Source organism: Taeniopygia guttata, chromosome W, assembly GCF_048771995.1.
Source record: "Taeniopygia guttata chromosome W, bTaeGut7.mat, whole genome shotgun sequence".
NCBI lineage: Eukaryota > Metazoa > Chordata > Aves > Passeriformes > Estrildidae > Taeniopygia > Taeniopygia guttata.
This window is the reverse complement of record NC_133064.1, coordinates 24,266,362-24,285,883: the sequence shown is the minus strand read 5'-3', so window position 1 is coordinate 24,285,883 and position 19,522 is coordinate 24,266,362. Positions and strand designations below refer to the sequence as shown.

Here is a 19,522-nt window from a genome sequence, read left to right as displayed (position 1 = left end):
CCCATGTCAAAGGTTCCAATTCTTCCTATTTTGTGGCTTCAGTTAAGGGTTTAATTAATTCTCCCCGCCCCAGAATCCATGGTCTACAGAATCCTACTTGTCCTAAATAAAACCCTTAACTTCTTTTTTGTCACTGGCTTGGGTAAATTTATGATCACTTTAATTCTTTCTGGATCTATTAACTTCTGCACTTCTCTTAGGATGAATTCCAAATACTTCTGTTTGACACTGCTGTAATTTAGATAGAAATGCAGTGTCCTTTCTCGCCACTGTTGAGGCAGGGACAGGAATAATGAGACTCCATCTTCAGAAGGCAAAAAATGAACTTTATTAACAAGTAGTGTTCCTCTTTTATAACCAGGATCGCTAAGGTAAAATATGATTGGTCTCAAAGTGAAAACCTTTCACACGATTGGTACACTTGGACTTAGGTCAGTGTGGCAGAACATATCTATAAACAATATGAACAGAAAGCAAGATAATAGATTGTTTACATTCCTCCCGTACTTTTCCCAGGCTTAGCCTGGCAGAAATCTTTTTCTTTTTCTCTCTGACTGAACTGAGAATATCCACACTTTCTCAGACAATTCTGTACATAACTGGCATATACTGTATACTTACATTTTGAATTACTATCAATAAATCATCCACATACTGTATTAACACTGAATCTCTGGGTAGCTGTACATCTTCCAAATCTGTTTTTGATATTTGTGAAAACATAGTTGGTGCTCCCGCAAAGCCTTGAGGCAACGTTGTCCAAGTTACCTGTTTCCCTTCCCAAGTGAATGCAACCAGTAGCTGACTTTCTTCTTCCATTGGAATACTAAAAAATGCAGAAGTTAAATCCATGACCACAAATACCCTTTCCCAGTGTGGAATTTGTAATAAAATGGTTGATTGATCTGGTACCACTGGATGTGGCACTATCACATGCTCATGAGTTTTTCTTAGGTCCTGTATAAATCTATATCCTGGACTACCCTCTTTATCGATTCTGGTTGTGGTAACTGATAATGGGATATTGTAAGGGGATTCATATTCCCTTAGAATACTGTTTCTTAAAACCACATCAATTAGGTTTTGAATACTTGGATGTGCTTCCCTGGGGATAGGATACTGCTTTACTGCAGGTGGAACACCCCCCTTGGTTTTTATCTGCACTAGTTATGCTGACTGCAATAGTCCCATATCTGTGCTTGTCTGGCTCTGCAATAACTTTGGGTCTTTCCTCAATTTTGAGGGTATTACAAAAGCATTCCTGGTTATACCTTCTTTCAGTTTTTCTTTTATCATATTAATTCCCATAACGTCTAAATCTATCCTTCTGATGCCAACCTTATTTCTACATCCAAACCCTCAAACAGATCCCTTCCCAGGAGACACACGGCTGAGCCCTCAGCTATTATAAATCTTCACTGTGTACTCTAACTTCCAAATCCTCTGCTCCTATCCTGAAAAATTTTTGCCGACACTGCTGCCAATAAACTCACTTTCGGTTCCTTCTTTCTTTTCACCTTCCATTCTTCCACATTTTCCCTTTTTCACTTCCATCATATACAAATGTCAACATACTCAGTATTTTTTAGCATTTATTCTTTTACTGTATTAGATTTTAGCTAGGTTCTTTTTACGTGTAGATCACAAAAACTGAGAATAAAGCATATGAGCCTTTATATATATATATTGGTTTGAAAAGACAGGTGTCTGCTAAGGAAGGCAGTAGCCTCCCCTGAACTGGAAAATGTAAACCCCCTCCCTCCGAATTGTTATAATTTTGAAATTAAGGGGCTCTCAGGAAAAGATCTGGGAGCAGGAATAACAGTTCTTTATTAGGGAAGAAAATAAAAAAAAACCCAAACCAAAACAATGCAGTAATACAAAACAACACTGAGAGTCAGAATATGATCTGACACCCTATTGGTCAAGGTGTTGGTAGCAGTCCAATTGAAATTATGGCTGCAGTCCTCCTGGAGTGGCAGGTGTGGTTCTGTTGGAGCAGTGATCCTGTAGAAGGGTGTAGTCTTTCTCTGAAGATCCAGTGGTGATGTAGAAGGGCCTGGTCTTCCTCTGGGAATCCAGTGGAAAAGGCTGCCCTGGTGTCCCAAAAGCTCAGATTATATCCAGAAAGGAATGCTTGGCCCCTCCCCCTGGGTGGAGTGTTGGAATCTGTGGTATTGAGATGATTCCAAGATTGTAGAAAGTCTCTGTCAGCCCCGCTGCCAAAGAAGTCGTAATTCGTCTGTGTTGGTTTTCAAGGTTGTTTATTCTTGCTTATCTATAACATGTTCTGCTGCCCTGCCGCAGATCTGTCCTGAAGGGCAGCGTGTGGGGCTCTGCCCCTCAGTGGGATGTTACAAACATTATATACCAGAAACTACGTGTACTATATTTACAATAATGTGCCAATATCTATCACCTACGTTAAACAGTGTGTCCCCAGCCTAAACCAATAGAAAAATGCCAACACTACAGTGAAACATGGAGGGCATGAAGAAGAAGAAAAAGGACAAGACACACCCAATTTCCTCCATCTTGTGCCCTTTGGACCCCTTATCTAGAATCCTAAAATTTTACTTTTGCACCCGTGCCATACTTAATTATTACTTATATCAAACACTCAGAGCTTGTAATTCATCCTGTAAGATTGAAAACTCTTTTCCATGGACAGAGATCAGAGACAGTGTCTCTCGGGGCTCTGTACAGGGGGGTTCCTGACCCCTTGCCAGGGTCCCAGACCTGCCAGGGCAGCCAGAGGGATGCCCTGGACTCTAACATCTCCCCCTCCCTTTTTAAACCACCAACACTTCTTTGAAAACTTTGTCCATGGTCTGCCACATGCACTGAAACAAGCATGGTGCAAGCATCAGAAGAATTACAATACCCTATAAATATATACAAGTGTTTTCCAAATCTCCTTCTACAACTGTGGAAGGTAAAACAAATTGAACACACCATCCATCTAAGATTTAATTTTTCTCCAGGTGTGTTTTCTCTCATGATACCTTTTCAAATATATCATTCTTGTGTCCTTGTGTCCCCGGTCCTGTTCTGGGTCGCTCTCTTCGGGCTCCGTGGCAGCGCCAGCACGCAGTGTGGTTCTGCGCTCCGCTGAGCCATCAGCGCACGCTCGCTGTGTCCCGCCGCTGCCGCCGTGACCACGGCCCCATGCTGCGTCCTGCCCGGCCCAGCGCTGCTCGGGTCTCCCCCCGCGGCCGCCGCGCAGTCTCTGGACGGCTGGCTGGCATCCGCCTCCGACGCCATGCGCGACCCTGCCATGGCCAGCACGGTTCCCGTGGCCATGCCCACCTTTATTGTGCCTGCGATCCTGCCCGGTTCCGTTTCCACGTTCTCCGTGTGCCCTCCGAGCCTCCCCGTGGCGGCACCTGCCGCCGCTGTGGCCCTGGCCGCTTCGGTCGCCCCGGCCCCCACGGCCCCTCCTGCCGCCCGAGACCCCGTGCCCGTCATTACGGACGCAGCCGCGTGCTTTTTCTTCGCCGCGGCATCATGCACCCCCGCGGTCTCCCTGGCTGGCCCTGCACTGTCCCCGTGCTGCCGCGGCCCCCGGAAAGGCAGCTCCCGCCTTTCCTCGTGACCCCCAGGGCTATGGAGCCCGCCTGCACCCCTGCTGTTCCTGGCGCTGTCTCTGCCCCCCCTCCCGCCGCCTCTCCACCTGTTTCCCTGTGAAGGGGAATGAAAGGTGTTCTGCCGCCAGGGTAAAGTTTCTCGTTAGTCTTTGCAAATCAGGCAAACATGCCTCAAAAAGCATCAGGGTGTGGAGTCCCAATGGGTGGTGACCATTCCCCCCGCCCTCTTTTTGACGGGATTCATTTCGCCCCCCCCTTTTCTTGGTAGGGGCCCTCACTGTCCTGTTAGCTTGACGGTACCCCTCCCCCCTCTGCCCCGGGAGGAGTAACTGCTGCCCACTAATAGGTATTAGCAGCCCCCCGCGGTTCCCTTTAAAGTTGCCTCCAGCATATTTGCTGGATCTTGAAGCTTCAAGGTCGTTTTATCTTTTGGGGATAAGTGTTTCTAATTTTGACAGGTCTTACCACTAACCCTGTGCATCATCTGCAAACTCGATCCGGAGAGATATCAAATTGGGAAGTTCCCGGCGCCTTGGGTCTTCCTCTTTCCAAGGTCAAAGTTGAGGTGACTTGTTGCTGTCGTGGCAGGACGGGAATGAGAAGACTCTGACTCAGAAGGCTGTGAGAGTAAAACTCTGATTTATTCAAAATACACCGCTCTTTTATACAGAGCTCCGTGAGGACCAATTCCATTGGTCCTGAAGTGAAAACAATCTAAACCATTGGTGCAGAGTGCTTGACACACAGTGATAGAACTTAACTATAAACAATGTGAACAACAAGAGAGATAAAGAATTATTTACATTCTTCTCCAACTCTTTCCAAGGCTCCTGCCTGGCTAGAAACTCTCAGTTTCTCTCTTTGACTGAATCTGAGACTGACATTTCCCCCTTTTTGTTTAAAGAAGGAGGTGGTGTTTTGTCTCCTTTCTGCAGGGCCTCTTGCAGAAGAGAGGACAAACACGACTCCGAGGTTCACTAGTTGATAATTTAAAATCTCATTGGATGTTGGCTCAGAACGGTCAAAGAGCTTCCAAGCTTATAATTTTCAAGGAATCAGTTACCAACTCTAAGATAGTAATAACTCATTGTCAGACTGCCAAAGGATTGGCAGACCAACTTGTCAAAACCCATTTCCCAGTGTGAGCATGACATGACAGAAAAGACGGTATTTACAACACATGCACATACCCAAATCAGCCAAATTTGAATTTGGCAAGATGAGTAACATCTGTTTGCCACAGCTGCAAAAGCTTTAGGCCTCTGGGATTTTTCCCAGCCGGTAACATGCAGCAGGTGAAGCCTTGGTTGGCATTCATCAGAATTGCTTTTGCAAGGTGTGTGCACTTGATAGAAGAATCATGCGGCACTTTGCCTATGCAATCATGTCCTCAGTGGACAGCTTGAGTGATGAAATTGAACTCAGGTCCAAAATCCATCCTCAAAGCTTTCAAAACAATTGAATGAAATTGACCCAATTCAGAAAGGCCCAAATTCACAACACTTGAGAAATCCCTGAAATGCCATGAAATCTCTGAAATGCCATGGCCACAGCCCCTAATTCAATCACTTGGGCTGAGGTTGATTCGTGGCTTCCCAGTACTTTGAGCTGTTAGTGAAAACACAGCTCTTTCCGCCTTTTTTTTTTTTTTTTTTTTTTTGAAGAGCCAGCGGCGGGCTCTAGGACCCAGCGATGCTTGGCAAGGCGGAGGACCCGGCCCCGTGGGCAGGGCCAAGTGTCCCAAACATGGCCGGGGGGGCGGGGAGCCCAGGCTCTCTGCTGAGCCAATATTCACCCGGCTCGGTCCCCAGCTTCTCTTTGGTATTTCCTGGGGCCCCTGAATCTGGGGTCCCTGGGACACTCCAAGACCACCGATAAATGAGCAACCTCTCCCAACCTTCTAGTTCAGTGCACGTGCAATTCCTCCGAGTTTCTGCCCTTCCCCCACCCCGCCTAGCTATGGGTCTTCCCACAGCTTCTCGGCATCCCGCTCTGCAAACCACAAGAGCAGCTCGCGCAGGGTGCTAGAAGGGGGTGTTTCCCCGGGAATATAAAATTCCACCCGGGCTCCGGGGCTCCCTGCACCACCCAAGCCAACCCAGTACAAGGGGCTGCTCCTCTCTCCCAGTGTGCCTTCGCTGCCGCGGAATACAACCGATCACTGCACAGCTCCCTGATCCGCGGCCCCACCCCGCTCATTCCCAGCTTCGGGATCAGCAGCAGCGGCGCTGCCGCTGGCCAAGCCGGTGCCCCCTCCCGCTGCCTTTTCCTCGAAGGAGCAGAGCTTGGTACAGTCTGGAGGGGACGAAGGCCTGAATTCCTTGTCCAGCACGGGGCTCTCGGTCGCTGGATTGCAGGGCGGAGTCGCTGCTGATGAGCCAGCTTCAATGGGCGCGGTGGCGGCTCCTGCCACTCTGGGGCTGCCCCGTGTAGTCCATGCAGTGCCAGGTGTGCTGACGCTGATAGCTGTGGCAAAGGCACTCCGGCTGCCTCCTGAAAGGCAGGTGATGTCACCAACACCGCTCTCTGGGCAGGGTGTGCCCGCGCAGCCCGCCGCTGCGCGGGCTGCGGTGTGGTTCATGTCCGGAATCCCGAAATGTTCCAGTCGGAATCGCTGCCTGTGTCCAAGGTTATATCGATGCCTGCCCAGATTGCAGCCAATTCGGACGCTGTAACGTCCCCTTTGCACATTTGCGCTTTGAGACAGCGTCCCAAGTCGAGCCAGACCTTACGATCAAAGGGGGATCTAGGATTTGCAGAAAATCCCCAATCCCGAGCCCAACTCAAGAGTCTGACCAGGTCTTCCTCACTGAGCCAAGCTCCCACAAGAGGGATGCAGGCTCGCCAGGCAGTCAAGACTGCTCGCTTGACTGCAGATGGCTGGTTTCCCATTGTTAGGAAACCTTTCCCTAGCAGATGTGAACTTCAAGAGTCCGACAGTCCGGTATTTCAAGGAAAACCTGTCCCGTGCAGTTCCAGCCTCTAAGAGCCGGCCCGCAGTCCAAACAGGACCAAATGTCCTAGTTCAGGGCAAATTTGGGGAAAGAACCCTAAAAGGGTTCCTTTAGGAAAGCAGACTCAATTGGCCCCTCCCCCCAACCAGTTTGCGAAGGATACCTCTTTGGAGGAAAGTGGAAAAAACCTGTTTATTAAACAAGCAATCTTAAACAATATTAAACAATATAACTTCTTTCCACTCCAAGAGAGAGACAAACTCAGAAAAAATCCCCCGGGTTGCAGCTGGGCTCACTCAGTCTCTGATCAGTCCCTCCTGCGCTGGAAATGCCACGGCCCAGGCCCGGCCCACTGGGCCACAGGTGCAATCTGCTGCTGCTCTTCTGGTGTTCAGTCCAGAGCAGGTCCAAAGAAAGGGAAAAAAAACACATTCCAGGGAACTTCTTTTCTCAGCTAGCTAAAACTAACTAGAAAAAGCAAAGGAGAGCTCTCTCTTGCTGTCTGTCCATCCGCAGACGACACAGTCCAGGAGCAGGAATGTGGAGGAGGGAGTGCAGTTCTTGAAAACAAACCCCCCCTTCACTCCTGGAACAAGTCTTAAAGGTGTAGAACTTATTATTCAACATAAACAGGGCAGACGATTGGGGATAAAGGCATCATACAGTCAACCTAGGACAGTCCACCCCTTAGCCCCATATCGTCAGCTTACTACTAAAACTAATATATATATATTCAAACCCTACAAACACATATATTATACATCCAATATACAGCTATACACAGACAATGGCTGTGACAGTCAGAAAACAGTGATATTTACACATAGTTCTCACCCAACAATCAGATCTCCCTGAGATACACATCGTGTTCTTCCATCTTTCTGCATTATCTACCATGTACAACCTGGTCCCTGTGCAAAGACAATCCCACGAATGGGTTTGTCTGTACTTGAGGCAGAATTGATCCACACTGTCTTCCCTAACAAACCTCTGACATGCACTACTGGGAATTTGTCTCCATCTACTATATGCAAAAGCTGAGATTTGGCAGGGCCCAATAGACTGGTAGAGCCTCGGGTGTTAACTAACCAGGTGGCTTTTGCCAGATTCTGCTCCCAGTTCTTAAAAGATCCCCCACCCAATGCTTTCAAGGTGGTTTTTAACAGTCCATTGTACCTCTCCACTTTGCCTGCAGCTGGTGCATGGTAGGGGATGTGGTACACCCACTCAATGCCATGTTCCCTAGCCGAGGTGTTGATAAGACTATTCTTGAAATGAGTCCCATTGTCTGACTCAATCCTCTCAGGGGTACCATGCCTCCAAAGGATCTGCTTCTTAAGGCCCAGAATGGTGTTACAGGCTGTAGCATGAGGCACAGGATAGGTTTCCAACCATCCAGTGGTGGCTTCTACCATTGTGAGCACGTAGCGCTTGCCGTGGCGTGTCTGGGGCAGTGTGATGTAGTCAATCTGCCAGGCCTCCCCATAGCTGTACTTGGACCACCGCCCACCATACCATAGGGGCTTCACCCACTTGGCCTGTTTTATGGTAGCACACGTCTCACAGTCATGGATAACCTGAGAAATACTGTCTATGGTTAGATCCACCCCTCGGTCTCGTGCCCACTTATAAGTGGCATCTCTACCCTGATGGCCTGAGGCATCATGGGCCCATCGTGCTAAGAACAATTCCCCCTTGTGTTGCCAATCCAAGTGTATCTTTGACACCCCTATCTTTGCAGCCTGATCTACCTGCTGGTTGTTTTGGTGCTCCTTATTGGCTCTGCTCTTGGGAACATGGGCATCTACATGGCGAACTTTCACAGATAGCTTCTCTACCCTGGTAGCAATGTCTTTCCACTCATCAGCAGCCCAAATTGGTTTTCCTCTATGCTGCCAATTAGCTTTTTTCCACCTCTCCAGCCACCCCCACAGAGCATTGGCTACCATCCATGAATCAGTGTAGAGGTAGAGCTTCGGCCACTTCTCCCTTTCAGCAATGTCCAGGGCCAGTTGAACGGCTTTGAGTTCTGCGAGTTGACTTGATCCTCCCTCCCCTTCCGTAGCTTCTGCAAGCCGTCGTGTGGGACTCCATACGGCTGCTTTCCATTTCCGTTTCATTCCCACAATGCGGCAAGAACCATCAGTGAAAAGAGCGTAATGTGTTTCTTCTGCTGGCAGTTGGTTATATGGTGGCGCTTCTTCAGCATGTGTCACTTCTTCTTCCTCTTCATCAGTGAGACCAAAGTTTTCACCTTCAGGCCAGTTTGTAATTATCTCCAAAATCCCAGGGCGATTCAGTTTTCCAATCCGGGCGCACTGCGTGATAAGTGCAATCCACTTGCTCCATGTGGCATTGGTGGCATGGTGGGTAGAGGGAACCTTTGCTTTGAACATCCACCCCAACACCGGTAGTCGGGGTGCCAGGAGGAGTTGTGCTTCTGTACCGATCACCTCTGAGGCGGCCTGGACTCCTTCATAGGCTGCTAAAATTTCCTTCTCTGTTGGACTATATTTGGCTTCAGACCCTCTATTGCTCCGACTCCAAAATCCCAGTGGTCGGCCTCGAGTCTCATCAGGCACCGTCTGCCAAAGGCTCCAGGACAGACCATGGCTCCCGGCTGCAGAGTAGAGCACGTTCTTCACATCTGGTCCTGTCCTGACTGGGCCAAGGGCTACCACATGGACAATCTCCTGCTTGATCTGGGTGAAGGCCTGCTGCTGTTCAGGGCCCCAGTGGAAAGTGTTCTTGCAGGTGACCAAGTAGAGAGGGCTCACGATCTGGCTATACTCGGGAATGTGCATTCTCCAAAAACCTATGGCGCCTAGGAAATCTTGTGTTTCCTTTTTGCTGGATGGTGGGGACATTGCTGTGATCTTGTTGATGACATCTGTAGGAATCTGACGCCATCCATCTTGCAACTTCTCTCCCAGGAACTGGATCTCTTGAGCAGGTCCCTTGACTTTGCTCTTCTTGATGGCAAAACCGGCTTTCAGGAGAATCTGGAGGATTTTCTCTCCTTTCTCAAATACTTCTGTTGCCATTTTCCCCCACACAATGATGTCATCAATATGCTACAGATGTTCTGGAGCCTCACCCTTTTCCAATGCAGTCTGGATCAGTCCATGGCAGATGGGTAGGACTGTGCTTCCACCCCTGGGGCAGTTGGTTCCAGGTATACTGCACACCCCTCCAGGTGAAAGCAAACAGGCCTGCATTCTGCTGCCAGAGGAATGGAGAAAAATGCATTGGCAATGTCGATAGTGGCATACAACTTTGCTGCCTTGGACTCCAACTTGTACTGGAGTTCTAGCATGTCCGGCACAGCAGCACTCAGTGTTGGAGTCACTTCATTCAATGCATGGTAGTCCACTGTCAATCTCCATTCTCCTTCAGATTTACACACAGGCCAAATGGGGCTGTTGAAGGGTGAGTGGGTTTTGCTGACCACTCCTTTGCTCTCCAGCTCACAGATCATTTTGTGGATGGGGATCATGGCATCTCGATTCTTTCAGTACTGTCAGCGGTGCACTGTTGAGGTGGCAATTGGCACATGTTGCTCTTCCACCTTCAGGAATCCTACTACAGATGGGTTTTATGATAGTCCAGGCAAGGTGTTCAATTGCTTGACTCCCTCTGTCTCTACAGCAATAATTCCAAATGCCTGCCTGAGTCCCTTTGGGTCTTTGAAATACCCACTGCGGAGGAAGCCTATTTCTAAAATGCATGGGACCTCTGGGCCAGTCGCAATAGTGTTTCCTCCACTCATTTCCAGTCAGGCTCACCTCAGCTTCTACCTAAGTAAAATTCTGTGATTCCCCTGTCACACCAGCAATAAAAACAGATTCTGCCCCTACATGTCTTGATGGGATTAATGTGCACTGAAGACCAGTGTCAACCAAAGCTTTATATTCTTGTGGTTCAGATGTGCCAGGCCAACCAATCCACACAGTCCAAAAAACCCGCTTTTCCCTCGCCTCTACCTGGCCAGAGGCAGGGCTCCTCTAAGCCTCTTTATCCTTCTTTCCTTGGGCATATGTCTTAGAGGTTCCTTCAAGGGGATTGGACATGTCATCATCATCATCATCATATATGGCAGTTTGGTTACAGGCCACTGGAGCTGCTTCCCTTTTGGTGGAACTTCCTCTCTGAGTCTTGCCTTCCTTCAATTCATGCACCCATTGTGCCAGAGCAGCAGTAGATTTTCTGTCCCATCTCCTCATGTTTTCTCCACAATCATGCAGGAAGAACCACAGCTCAGCTTGTGAGATGTACCTTCTCTCCCCATCTGAGGAATGTCTGCGTTGGATACCAGAACCTCTGATCTGTATGGCCAGATTTGTAGAAAGCCCTCTTTAATCTCCTCCCTGCGTTTCTTGTGATTCTCCTCCATCTTATCTTCTAATTTTTGCAGATGTGTTGCTACCACTGTGATTCTGGCATGTGTTGGGCCATGTATAGCATCTGCATATGCTCGGAGCTTCTTTGCCATATCAAGCACGGTCTCCTCACCATCATCCCCCTTCATTATTGCTAAAGTAGAAATGTATTTTTGTGGCCCAAGTTGTACAAGTTTTCTCCACATCACCGATGTATATGGTACCAAGTCTGCATTTACAGTGTTTACGTCATCTGAGAAGACAATCTCTGCCACTGCTATTTCCCTCAAGCCTTGAATTCCTTGTTCTATGGTCTTCCACTGAGTCTGCTGCATATAGAGATCATCTGCACACAGATATCTTTGTGCCACACTTCCCAGGACCCATGCCCAGAGACTCTGAGAGTCAGCCCCCCTCTTAATTCCTTGGTTGATGACAGGATCATGTGACAGGGATCCTAAATGCCTCGCTTCACATCCAAAATTGTAGCCTCGCCTGCAGCATCCCTAAGACAGACTAACCAACTAACTATAGATTCATCAGGTCTTTGAGTGTCATCCTTTCTTAGGCCATGAAGGTTCTTCAGGAAATAGGACTCAATAGTCGCTTCTGATCTTGTGTCAGTTGCTTTACCTTTGGATTTTGCATCAGTAATTGGCATTGGGTGTCCTTCCCCCAGATCATCATCGTCGGTCACTGGCCGATTGGTTTTGCTTGTGTGCTTCTTTCCTGTGGCGACTGAGAGTGGCTTAGAGTTACTGTCTGGTTTAGCTACAACCTGAGTAGCTGGGATGTTGGCTGCACCCTGAGTGACTGGGGTAGCTGCTGATTTATGTCCCTGCCTCCCTGCCTCTATCTGCCGCCCTACAGTATCTTGCAGTGTGTGATAAGCATAGGCCAGGGCCCAGCTTATTGCAATGAGCTTTTTTTCCTTAGAGTCATCATGGTACTTCTCTTTCAGGTATTTCCCCACCTCAGCTAGGTTCTGAATTTTTTCACATGGAAAATCCCAGTCTACAGGGTCAGAAAATTCCTTCAGGGTTTGGCCTGTATTTTCCCATTCTCCACACCACTCAGGATTTTCCACGCCTGGGTCAGGGGTCTCATCAGCTCCTCTGGCCATCTCAGCCCTCATTCTAGAGAAGCTGCAGACTGTATAGATGAAGCGTACCAGATTAAATACTAGGAAAGTGGTCTCTTTAACATTCAGGGGAAACTGAACATTCTCAAAAAGTGACATAAAAGATGCAAAGGAGAAGGAAAGGAAAGGCTGTAAAGTCTCATCCCCTGCTCCTCCTCTAACAAACTGGGTGCAATTACTAATAAACCCCTAAAACATACTACTGGAACTGGGACATGGTAGGACGAAGAAGCCATAAACCATACTTCTCTAGAACAGACTCCAGTACTTTTGTAAATGCCCTAGAAATTATTATCACCGAGCCCAGCACAATAGCTTTTCTAATCCGTGCCCCTCTACTGCAAAAACTACATATTAGGGACAATAATGGAGCTATTTCTGGATAAGAAAATAATCCTAGTGAATAGAAAGGTATTAAAACCTCAAAAAAGCCTAGAGACCAGAACTACACGAAGGCCTTCACCCCAAGAGACATTATGAATTCAAGCAACATGGCTACTGACTGCTTTAACTCACTACAGAGCAAGCACAAACAACATGCAATCAATAAAGGTTTTTTCCACTTTCTTGTGCCCCACATTGGGCACTATTTGTCCTGGTTTGGGGCAAATTTGGGAAAGAACCCCCAAAGCGGTTTCTTTAGGAAACAGATTCAATCGGCCCCTCCCCCAACCGGTTCGGGAAAAATACCTCCTTGGAGAAAAGTGGAAAAATCTGTTTATTAAACAAGAAAACCTAAACAATATTAGACAATAAAACCTCTTGCCGCTCCAAAAGAGAGACAAACTCAGAAAGTCCCCTCCATGGGTTGTTGCTCGGCTCACTCAGTCTCTTATCAGTCCCTCTGGTGCTGGAAATGCCATGGCCCAGGCCTTGCCCACTGGGCCACAGGTGCGAGCTGATGCTGCTCTTCTGGGTGTTCAGTCCAGAGCAGTTAAACAGGTCCAAAGAAAAGGAAAAAAAAAAAAAAAAACCACAGTCCAAAGAACTTCTTTGCCTTGGCTAGCTAAAACTAAAAGTAAAGGAGAGCTCTGTCCCGCTATCTGTCCATCTGCAGACAACACAGTCCAGGAGCAGGAATGTGAACGAGTGAGTGCAGTTTTCTGAAAACAAACTCTGAGCTTCTTCTCTCCCTCCTTTGCTCTAGGAACAAGTCTTAAAGGTGCAAAACTTATTATTCAGCACAAACAGAACAGATGACTGGGGATAAAGCATCATATAGTCAACCCAGGACACCCCGGCAATGGAAACAGGTTCTGTCCCTACATGTCCCAATGGCATTAGGGTACACTGCTCTCCAGTATCAACTATGGTGTCGTATTTTTGTGGCTCTGATGTCCCAGGCCATTGAATCCACACCGTCCAGAAGATCCGGTTTTCCCGTGCCTCTTCCTGGCTCGAGGCAGGGCCCCTCTCACCCTTGTTATTATTTCTTTCTTGAGCATACATACTTGAGGTTCCTTCAAGGGGATCTGACAGATCATAGCCGGCAGCTTGGTCATGGGAGGTTGAGGCTACCTTCACTTTAGTGGAACTCCCTCGGTTAGTGTTTTCCTCCCTGAGTTGATGCACCCTCTCTGCCAAGACAGAAGTAGGTTTCCCATCCCACCTTCCCATGTCTTCCCCATGGTCACGCAGAAAGAACCATAGGTCAGCCCTTGGTTGTACCCTCTCTCTCTTGCTGGGGAATGTTGGGCTCTGACTCTGGGGCCTATGACTTGCACTGATGCCATATGGGAACTGTTCCTCCTCACCTCCTCCCTCACCTCCCTCATCTCCTCTTTGAGGTCCTTAATCACAGCAGAGGCATGAGCCTCCATCCGGCTATTGATCATACTCTCATAATTTCTAAGCTTGCTGGCGACAGAGCCCACTGTCCCTTGGTTGGTATCGGCATTATTTGTTGTAATGTAGGTGGTGTATTGAGATGGCCCTAGATTTGCCAGACTCCACAACATTTACCCTTCTGCAGCTGACCTTGTCAGGGTCATTATCATGGTGTCCATCCCACCCAAAGAGTACCTCCAATGCTGCCACTTCTCTCAGCTGTTAGATCCCTTCCTGAAGGGTCTTCCAGCGCATTCTATGGTGGTGCTCCTGCATTCTCTCCCTGTGGACAAACCTCTCTCTGACACTCATTAGAAGCTGCTCCCAGAGGGAAAGGTACCCTAGCTCCCTTAGAAAAATCTGATTCATACTTGAATCCTGGGTTAAGGGTCCCAAGTTCCATGCCTCACCACCATCCAGTTGCATGCCTGTACCCATAAGGTCCCAGACCCAAAGTAACCAGGTTGTATAGCCTCACGTCCCTGTTGTACAATGTCTTTGTGCAGATTATGCAGACTTTTGTACATCAGGGACTTGGTAATGATCACAACCTCTGGCTCCCCTGTGGCTTGTAAGGGCTCTCCATTCTTATCCTTGTCTGAGTGCTCTGATTTCATCCTAGACCTCCTTGTTTCTACAGGGGCGACTGCTGCTGGCTGTGACTGCCTTTGCGGTTCAGTTGGAACTTGGACAGTTGTAACATCTGTGGGTTCCACTGCTGCACTATAACAGTCTCTGTATTTGAGGCAAGGGGAGGGCTTCTCACCAGCTGAGGAAATATATTCTTTCAGCATCTGGCCTATCTCCTTCACCAGAATCCCCCACCCAATCTGGATGGTTCATTTCTGAGGTGGGCTGTGGGGCAGGGACGGGCTCTGGGGCGGCATCCGTAGTCTCTGGGGTAGGTGTCAGTTCACTTAGGGATAGAAGTCCTTTTTGATAATGTTATGGAGACTTCTCCACAAGAGGAAAAAACAGTTCTCTCGTGGTTCTCAATTTCCTCACCAATACCAGCTGCCCAGGGAACCCTGTTATCGTGAAGTCCCTCCCATTTTCTACAAGCCTTCCCACAGATTGTTGATGGGGCATGTAGACTTATGGGGTATTGTTTTAAAGATGAGTTGTTCAAAGGCAAAAGTTTTTATTATCTATCTCTAAAATCCTCTTCATCCTTGGGAACAGAGATCTTCTTTTCCTGGGGGCACAGGACTACTTTTTTTCTCTTTCTCTGTTCAAACTTCTCATGGGATCACAGCTTCTTTAATATCTGCTTACTTTAGCATGGAGGCCTTTGCTCGATATCAATTTGAACCTTTAATCTCCCCATAGTTTTATATGTTATAGGGGAAAAGGGTATTTTCTCCATAGCTTATAAGAGGATTTCAACTCTAAAATCAAAGTATCTCCTCATCCCTCCCATCTGGGACTTAATTTCTTTCTCACTGACTATGATGTCCTTATGTTGTTATTTCACATGTTTGCATATTGTTTCTTTCTCCCACTCGAGGGAGGACTGAAGCACTGAAACAGTTAACATGTTGCTTGGGCCCTTCAAATGGTCATCTGATCGGCTTCATGGTTGGTTTTTGGTCTTCTCTGCATTCAATTCCAGCCGCAGGGCCACTCTGCGCGGCAGCAGGGCTGCCTCTGGTCTCAGCCGCACTGGGGGGAGGGGACCTGATGACAAGATCTTAACAGTCGTGGCCAGCAGGGCTCCGCAGCCTCCCCCACCTTCCTGCCTGGTAGCTACTGGGGCCCCGGCCCAGCCAGGACGGGGCTCGGAGTCCCCCAGACCCCCGGAGAGGGGCTCGGCCCCCCGCGGCAGAGCCTGCCTGGCCCAGCCTGGGATGGGGCCCGGCAGGCCCAGGGCATGTTATCTTCTTGCCAACCAGGAAAGGAAAAGGAAGTTCCTGGGTTTCTTTCATCTTTAACATGTGTTTTTCACAGAGGTGTGTTCACCTTCTCAGTGGTTCAACAGACTGTCAGTTACACACAAAGCTTTTGCATCACTTCCCTAAATTCTTCCCAGGTCAAACTATGACACATGGCTAGCTCGGCGAAGAGAGGCAGAAGGGCTTTTTGTATGGTCAGTTCCAGCAAAGGTTTATTGCAACACGCGGAAGGGAAACCAGAGACAAAAGACGAGACCATGTGGGCTCCACAAGGTTAAGTATGGGAGGGCAGGGGGGTGGTACAAGGGGCAGGGCAAAGGCCATTGGCCTACAGGGAAGAGGGGGCCGACCACCAGGGATACCACAACCAATGAGGAAACAGGGAAAGGAGAAACTACTAGAATTTGGAACATATGGGAAAAGGAACTGGAGTGATTCATGGTGTTGTGCAAGAACCCATGGGGAAGTCTTTTCTGTCTGCCTAGGTGGGGAAAACTCTATAGTAAATTCTTCCAAGGCAAGGCTCTGGGGATTTCCCTGAGGGGGAAGGATTCAGAGGATTCCACAGGAAGGGACTTAAAGATCATCTAGTTCCAACCCCCCTGTCATGGACAGGGATGTCAGTCACTAGATCAGATTGCTCAAGGCCCCATCCAACTTGGCCTTGAACACTTCCAGGAATGGGGCATCCACAGCCACTCTGGGCAACCTATTCCAGTGCCTCACCACCCTCTGAGTAAATAATTTCTTCCTAACATCTAATTTAAACCTGCCTTCTGTCAGTTTAAAACTGTTCCCCCTTGTCCTATCACTATCTATCCATGTAAAAAGTTGCACTCTCTCTCTTTTTTAGAAGCCCCCTTCCAGTACTAGAAGGCCTCAGTGAAGTCTCCCCTGAGCCTTCTCTTCTCCATACTGAACAATCCCAGCACTTTCAGCCTGTCTTCATAGGAGAGGTGCTCCAGCCTTCAGATCATCTTCATGGCCTCCTCTGGACCCACTCTAACAGGTCCACGTCTTTCTTGTGCTGAGAACCCCAGATCTAGACACAGTACTCCAGGTGGGGGTCTCATGAGGGCAGAGTAGAGAGGGAAAATCCCCTCCCTCTACCTGCTGGCCACACCTCTCTTGACGCAGCGCAGGATGTTGTTGGGTCTTCTGGGCTATGAGTGCACACTGTTGGCTCATGTCCAGGTCTCCCTGGATGGCATCCTATCCTTCTGTTGTGTCAACTGCACCGCTCAGTGCGGGAGCGTGTTTTTTATTCTTTCAGTGTCTGTTCACACCCCCCCCTCCCATCTCACTTCTAACCCCCTTTTCTCCAAGATGTGAATCCTCCCTTCCCCTGCCTCTTTCCCTGCCCCCTCTTCCCAGAACAGTCCCTGTCTATTTAGTGAGGCTCAACACCCTATTGGTTACCTTGTGTTACTCCACTCCCCTGTTTCCCCTGATAAGTTTATGATATGTTAATCCTGCCCCAAACTCCTCCCCTGTTATTCCCCTATTGGTTGCTGTTCCTATACCCCTCCTCAAAAGTTCTTGTATAAAACATCTGTCCGCCCGCCCCAAGGGGTCTTGGGGCACGCGAAATAAACCGATCCTGTTCACCCCCAAGTCCCATGCCGCCTCCATCTGTCCCCGTGCCAACAACTGGGACTGCAGAGCTTCACAGGGGGACCGGCCGCCCCCTCCTCTTCCCTCGCCGCCCAGCACGCCCGCGCTCGGGGGTGTCGCGGTGAAAGGGTACCGCGACGCAACGGCTCAGCTTTGTGTCATCTGCAAACTTGCTATGGGTGTGCTCAATCTCACTCTGTGTCATTGATGAAGATATCAAAGAGCCCTGGTCTTGAGACAGAGCCCCGAAGGACACTACTTGTCACCAGCCTCCATCTGGTCATAGAGCCATTGACCACAACTCTCTGGCTGCATCCAGCCAGCCAATTCCTTATCCACCAAGTAGTTTACCCTTCAAATTCCTGTCTCTACAATTGGGAGATAAGGATATTGTGTAGGACCGTGTCAAAGGCCTTACAAAATTCTAGGTAGATGACATTGCTTGGGCTTCCTTTTTCAACCATTGCAGTAACTCCATCATAGAAGGTCACCAGATTGGTCAGGTACAATTTGCCCTTAGTGAAGCCATGCTGGCTTCATGCTGTCTTGGATCCCCTCCTTGCCTTGTATGTGCCTTAACATTGCTTCCATGAGGACCGTCTCCATGATCTTCCCAGGCACACCCAGAGGTGAGGCTCACAGGTCTGCAGTTCTCTGGATGTTCCTTTCTCCCCTCATTAAAAGTAGGAGTGATGGTTCCCTTTTTCCAGTCACCGGGGATTTTGCCTGACTGCCATGTCTTTTAAAAAATGATGGAGAGTGGCTTGGCAAGAACATCAGCCGGTTCCCTCATGACCCTGCAATGCATCTCATCAGGCCCCATGGACTTGTGGCTATTCAGCTTCATCAAGTGGTCTCAAACCTGCTCTTTGCTTACAGTGGGAGGGCCTTTGCTACTCTAACCCCCACCTAGAGGTTCAGGGACTTGAGAGACCAGAGAAACCTGACTGCCAGTGAAGACTGAGGTGATGAACTATCAATTGCAACCAGTTCTCCCTTCTCATTTATTGGGGGTGGGGGGCAGAGGGGTGGTGTGTACAGTCTCCTTGGCCTTTGTTTTCTGACCTATGTACTTTTAGAATCTGTTCATATTATCATTCACCACTGTCCTGGTTTGAACGACAAGTGTCTGCCAAGGAAAGCATGAACCTCCCTTGGAATGGAAAATGTGACCCCCTTCTCTCCAAATTGTTTTAACTTTGAAATCATGGAGCTTTCAGGCAAAGATATGGGAAAAGAAATAGCAGTTCTTTGCCAGAATTTACATATATATTGCAAGGCAAGCAAACAACAACAACCCCAGCAGGAACAGCAAACAAAACCAGAAACCCAACAACAGCCTTCTCTCTGCTGTCAATCACTTTCCTTTTCAATGTAGGTATGATCATAGCTGGCAGGGGTGCTGTTGGCTCCTAGCCAGGCAGGGCAGGTGTGATTATTTTGCTGTGGCTTCTGGGGGAACTGTGGCATGAGTTCAGCTGCCTCTCTGCATGTGGATATTGGCCGGCACAGCAGTATAAAAGATAGAAAAGTGGCTTTCTTTACAAACCTGCAGGGGCAGCCGTTCCCAGTGTTCCCCCGAATGGCAGAAAGGAGTGTTGTAGGAACTCCGGAGTGGCGGCTGGAATGTCAGAGGTGAGCAGACCCTGGGGTGGCAAACAAAATGTAGTAGAGATTCTGCAGCTGTAGCAGGAACTGCAGGGAGGGTTGGGCAGACATGGGGTATTGGGTTAAAGTGTAGCAAAAATCCCGAAGCAGCAACAGAAGACAGTGTGGCTGGGCAGCTTCAGCCGGGCTCCTGCAAGCAGCCGGGAGAGGCTCCCTCAGACAGGGGAGGGTCTCGGGGTCCCAGGTTTTCCCTGGGACAACTGAGTAGATGGTGAGTGTCCTTTTCTAATGAGATCGGGTGTTCAATAAGGTCCCAGTTCAACACCTGCTCTTATGAGGAAAGCCTCACTTACGTTAGAAGCAATAAAAGGCGTAACTCCATGGTGGCAGCGAATTCTTCTCACAGCAACTACAGACTGGCCGTCTCCCGTCTCCCCCTCCTATCCAAGAGCAAGAGAGAGAGAAGCCAAATCTAGCCCCTCACCCCCCAGCCAGAATCTCATTATATGTCTACCCTTCT

General features: G+C 48.7%; 1 protein-coding gene across 4 annotated transcripts in view; it reads left to right on the top strand.

Moving 5' to 3' along the window:
- Window positions 1-19,522, top strand: part of LOC116806879 (E3 ubiquitin-protein ligase KCMF1) — a 106,650-nt gene that overhangs the window by 41,262 nt on the left and 45,866 nt on the right. The window contains exon 2 of one of the 4 annotated variants that reach the window (XM_072923023.1): window positions 18,950-19,029. The exons of the other annotated variants lie outside the window; for them this stretch is intronic. The gene's annotated coding sequence lies outside the window, so the exon portion shown is untranslated. The remainder of the gene's footprint in view (window positions 1-18,949; window positions 19,030-19,522) is intronic. 4 annotated transcript variants of the gene reach the window in all.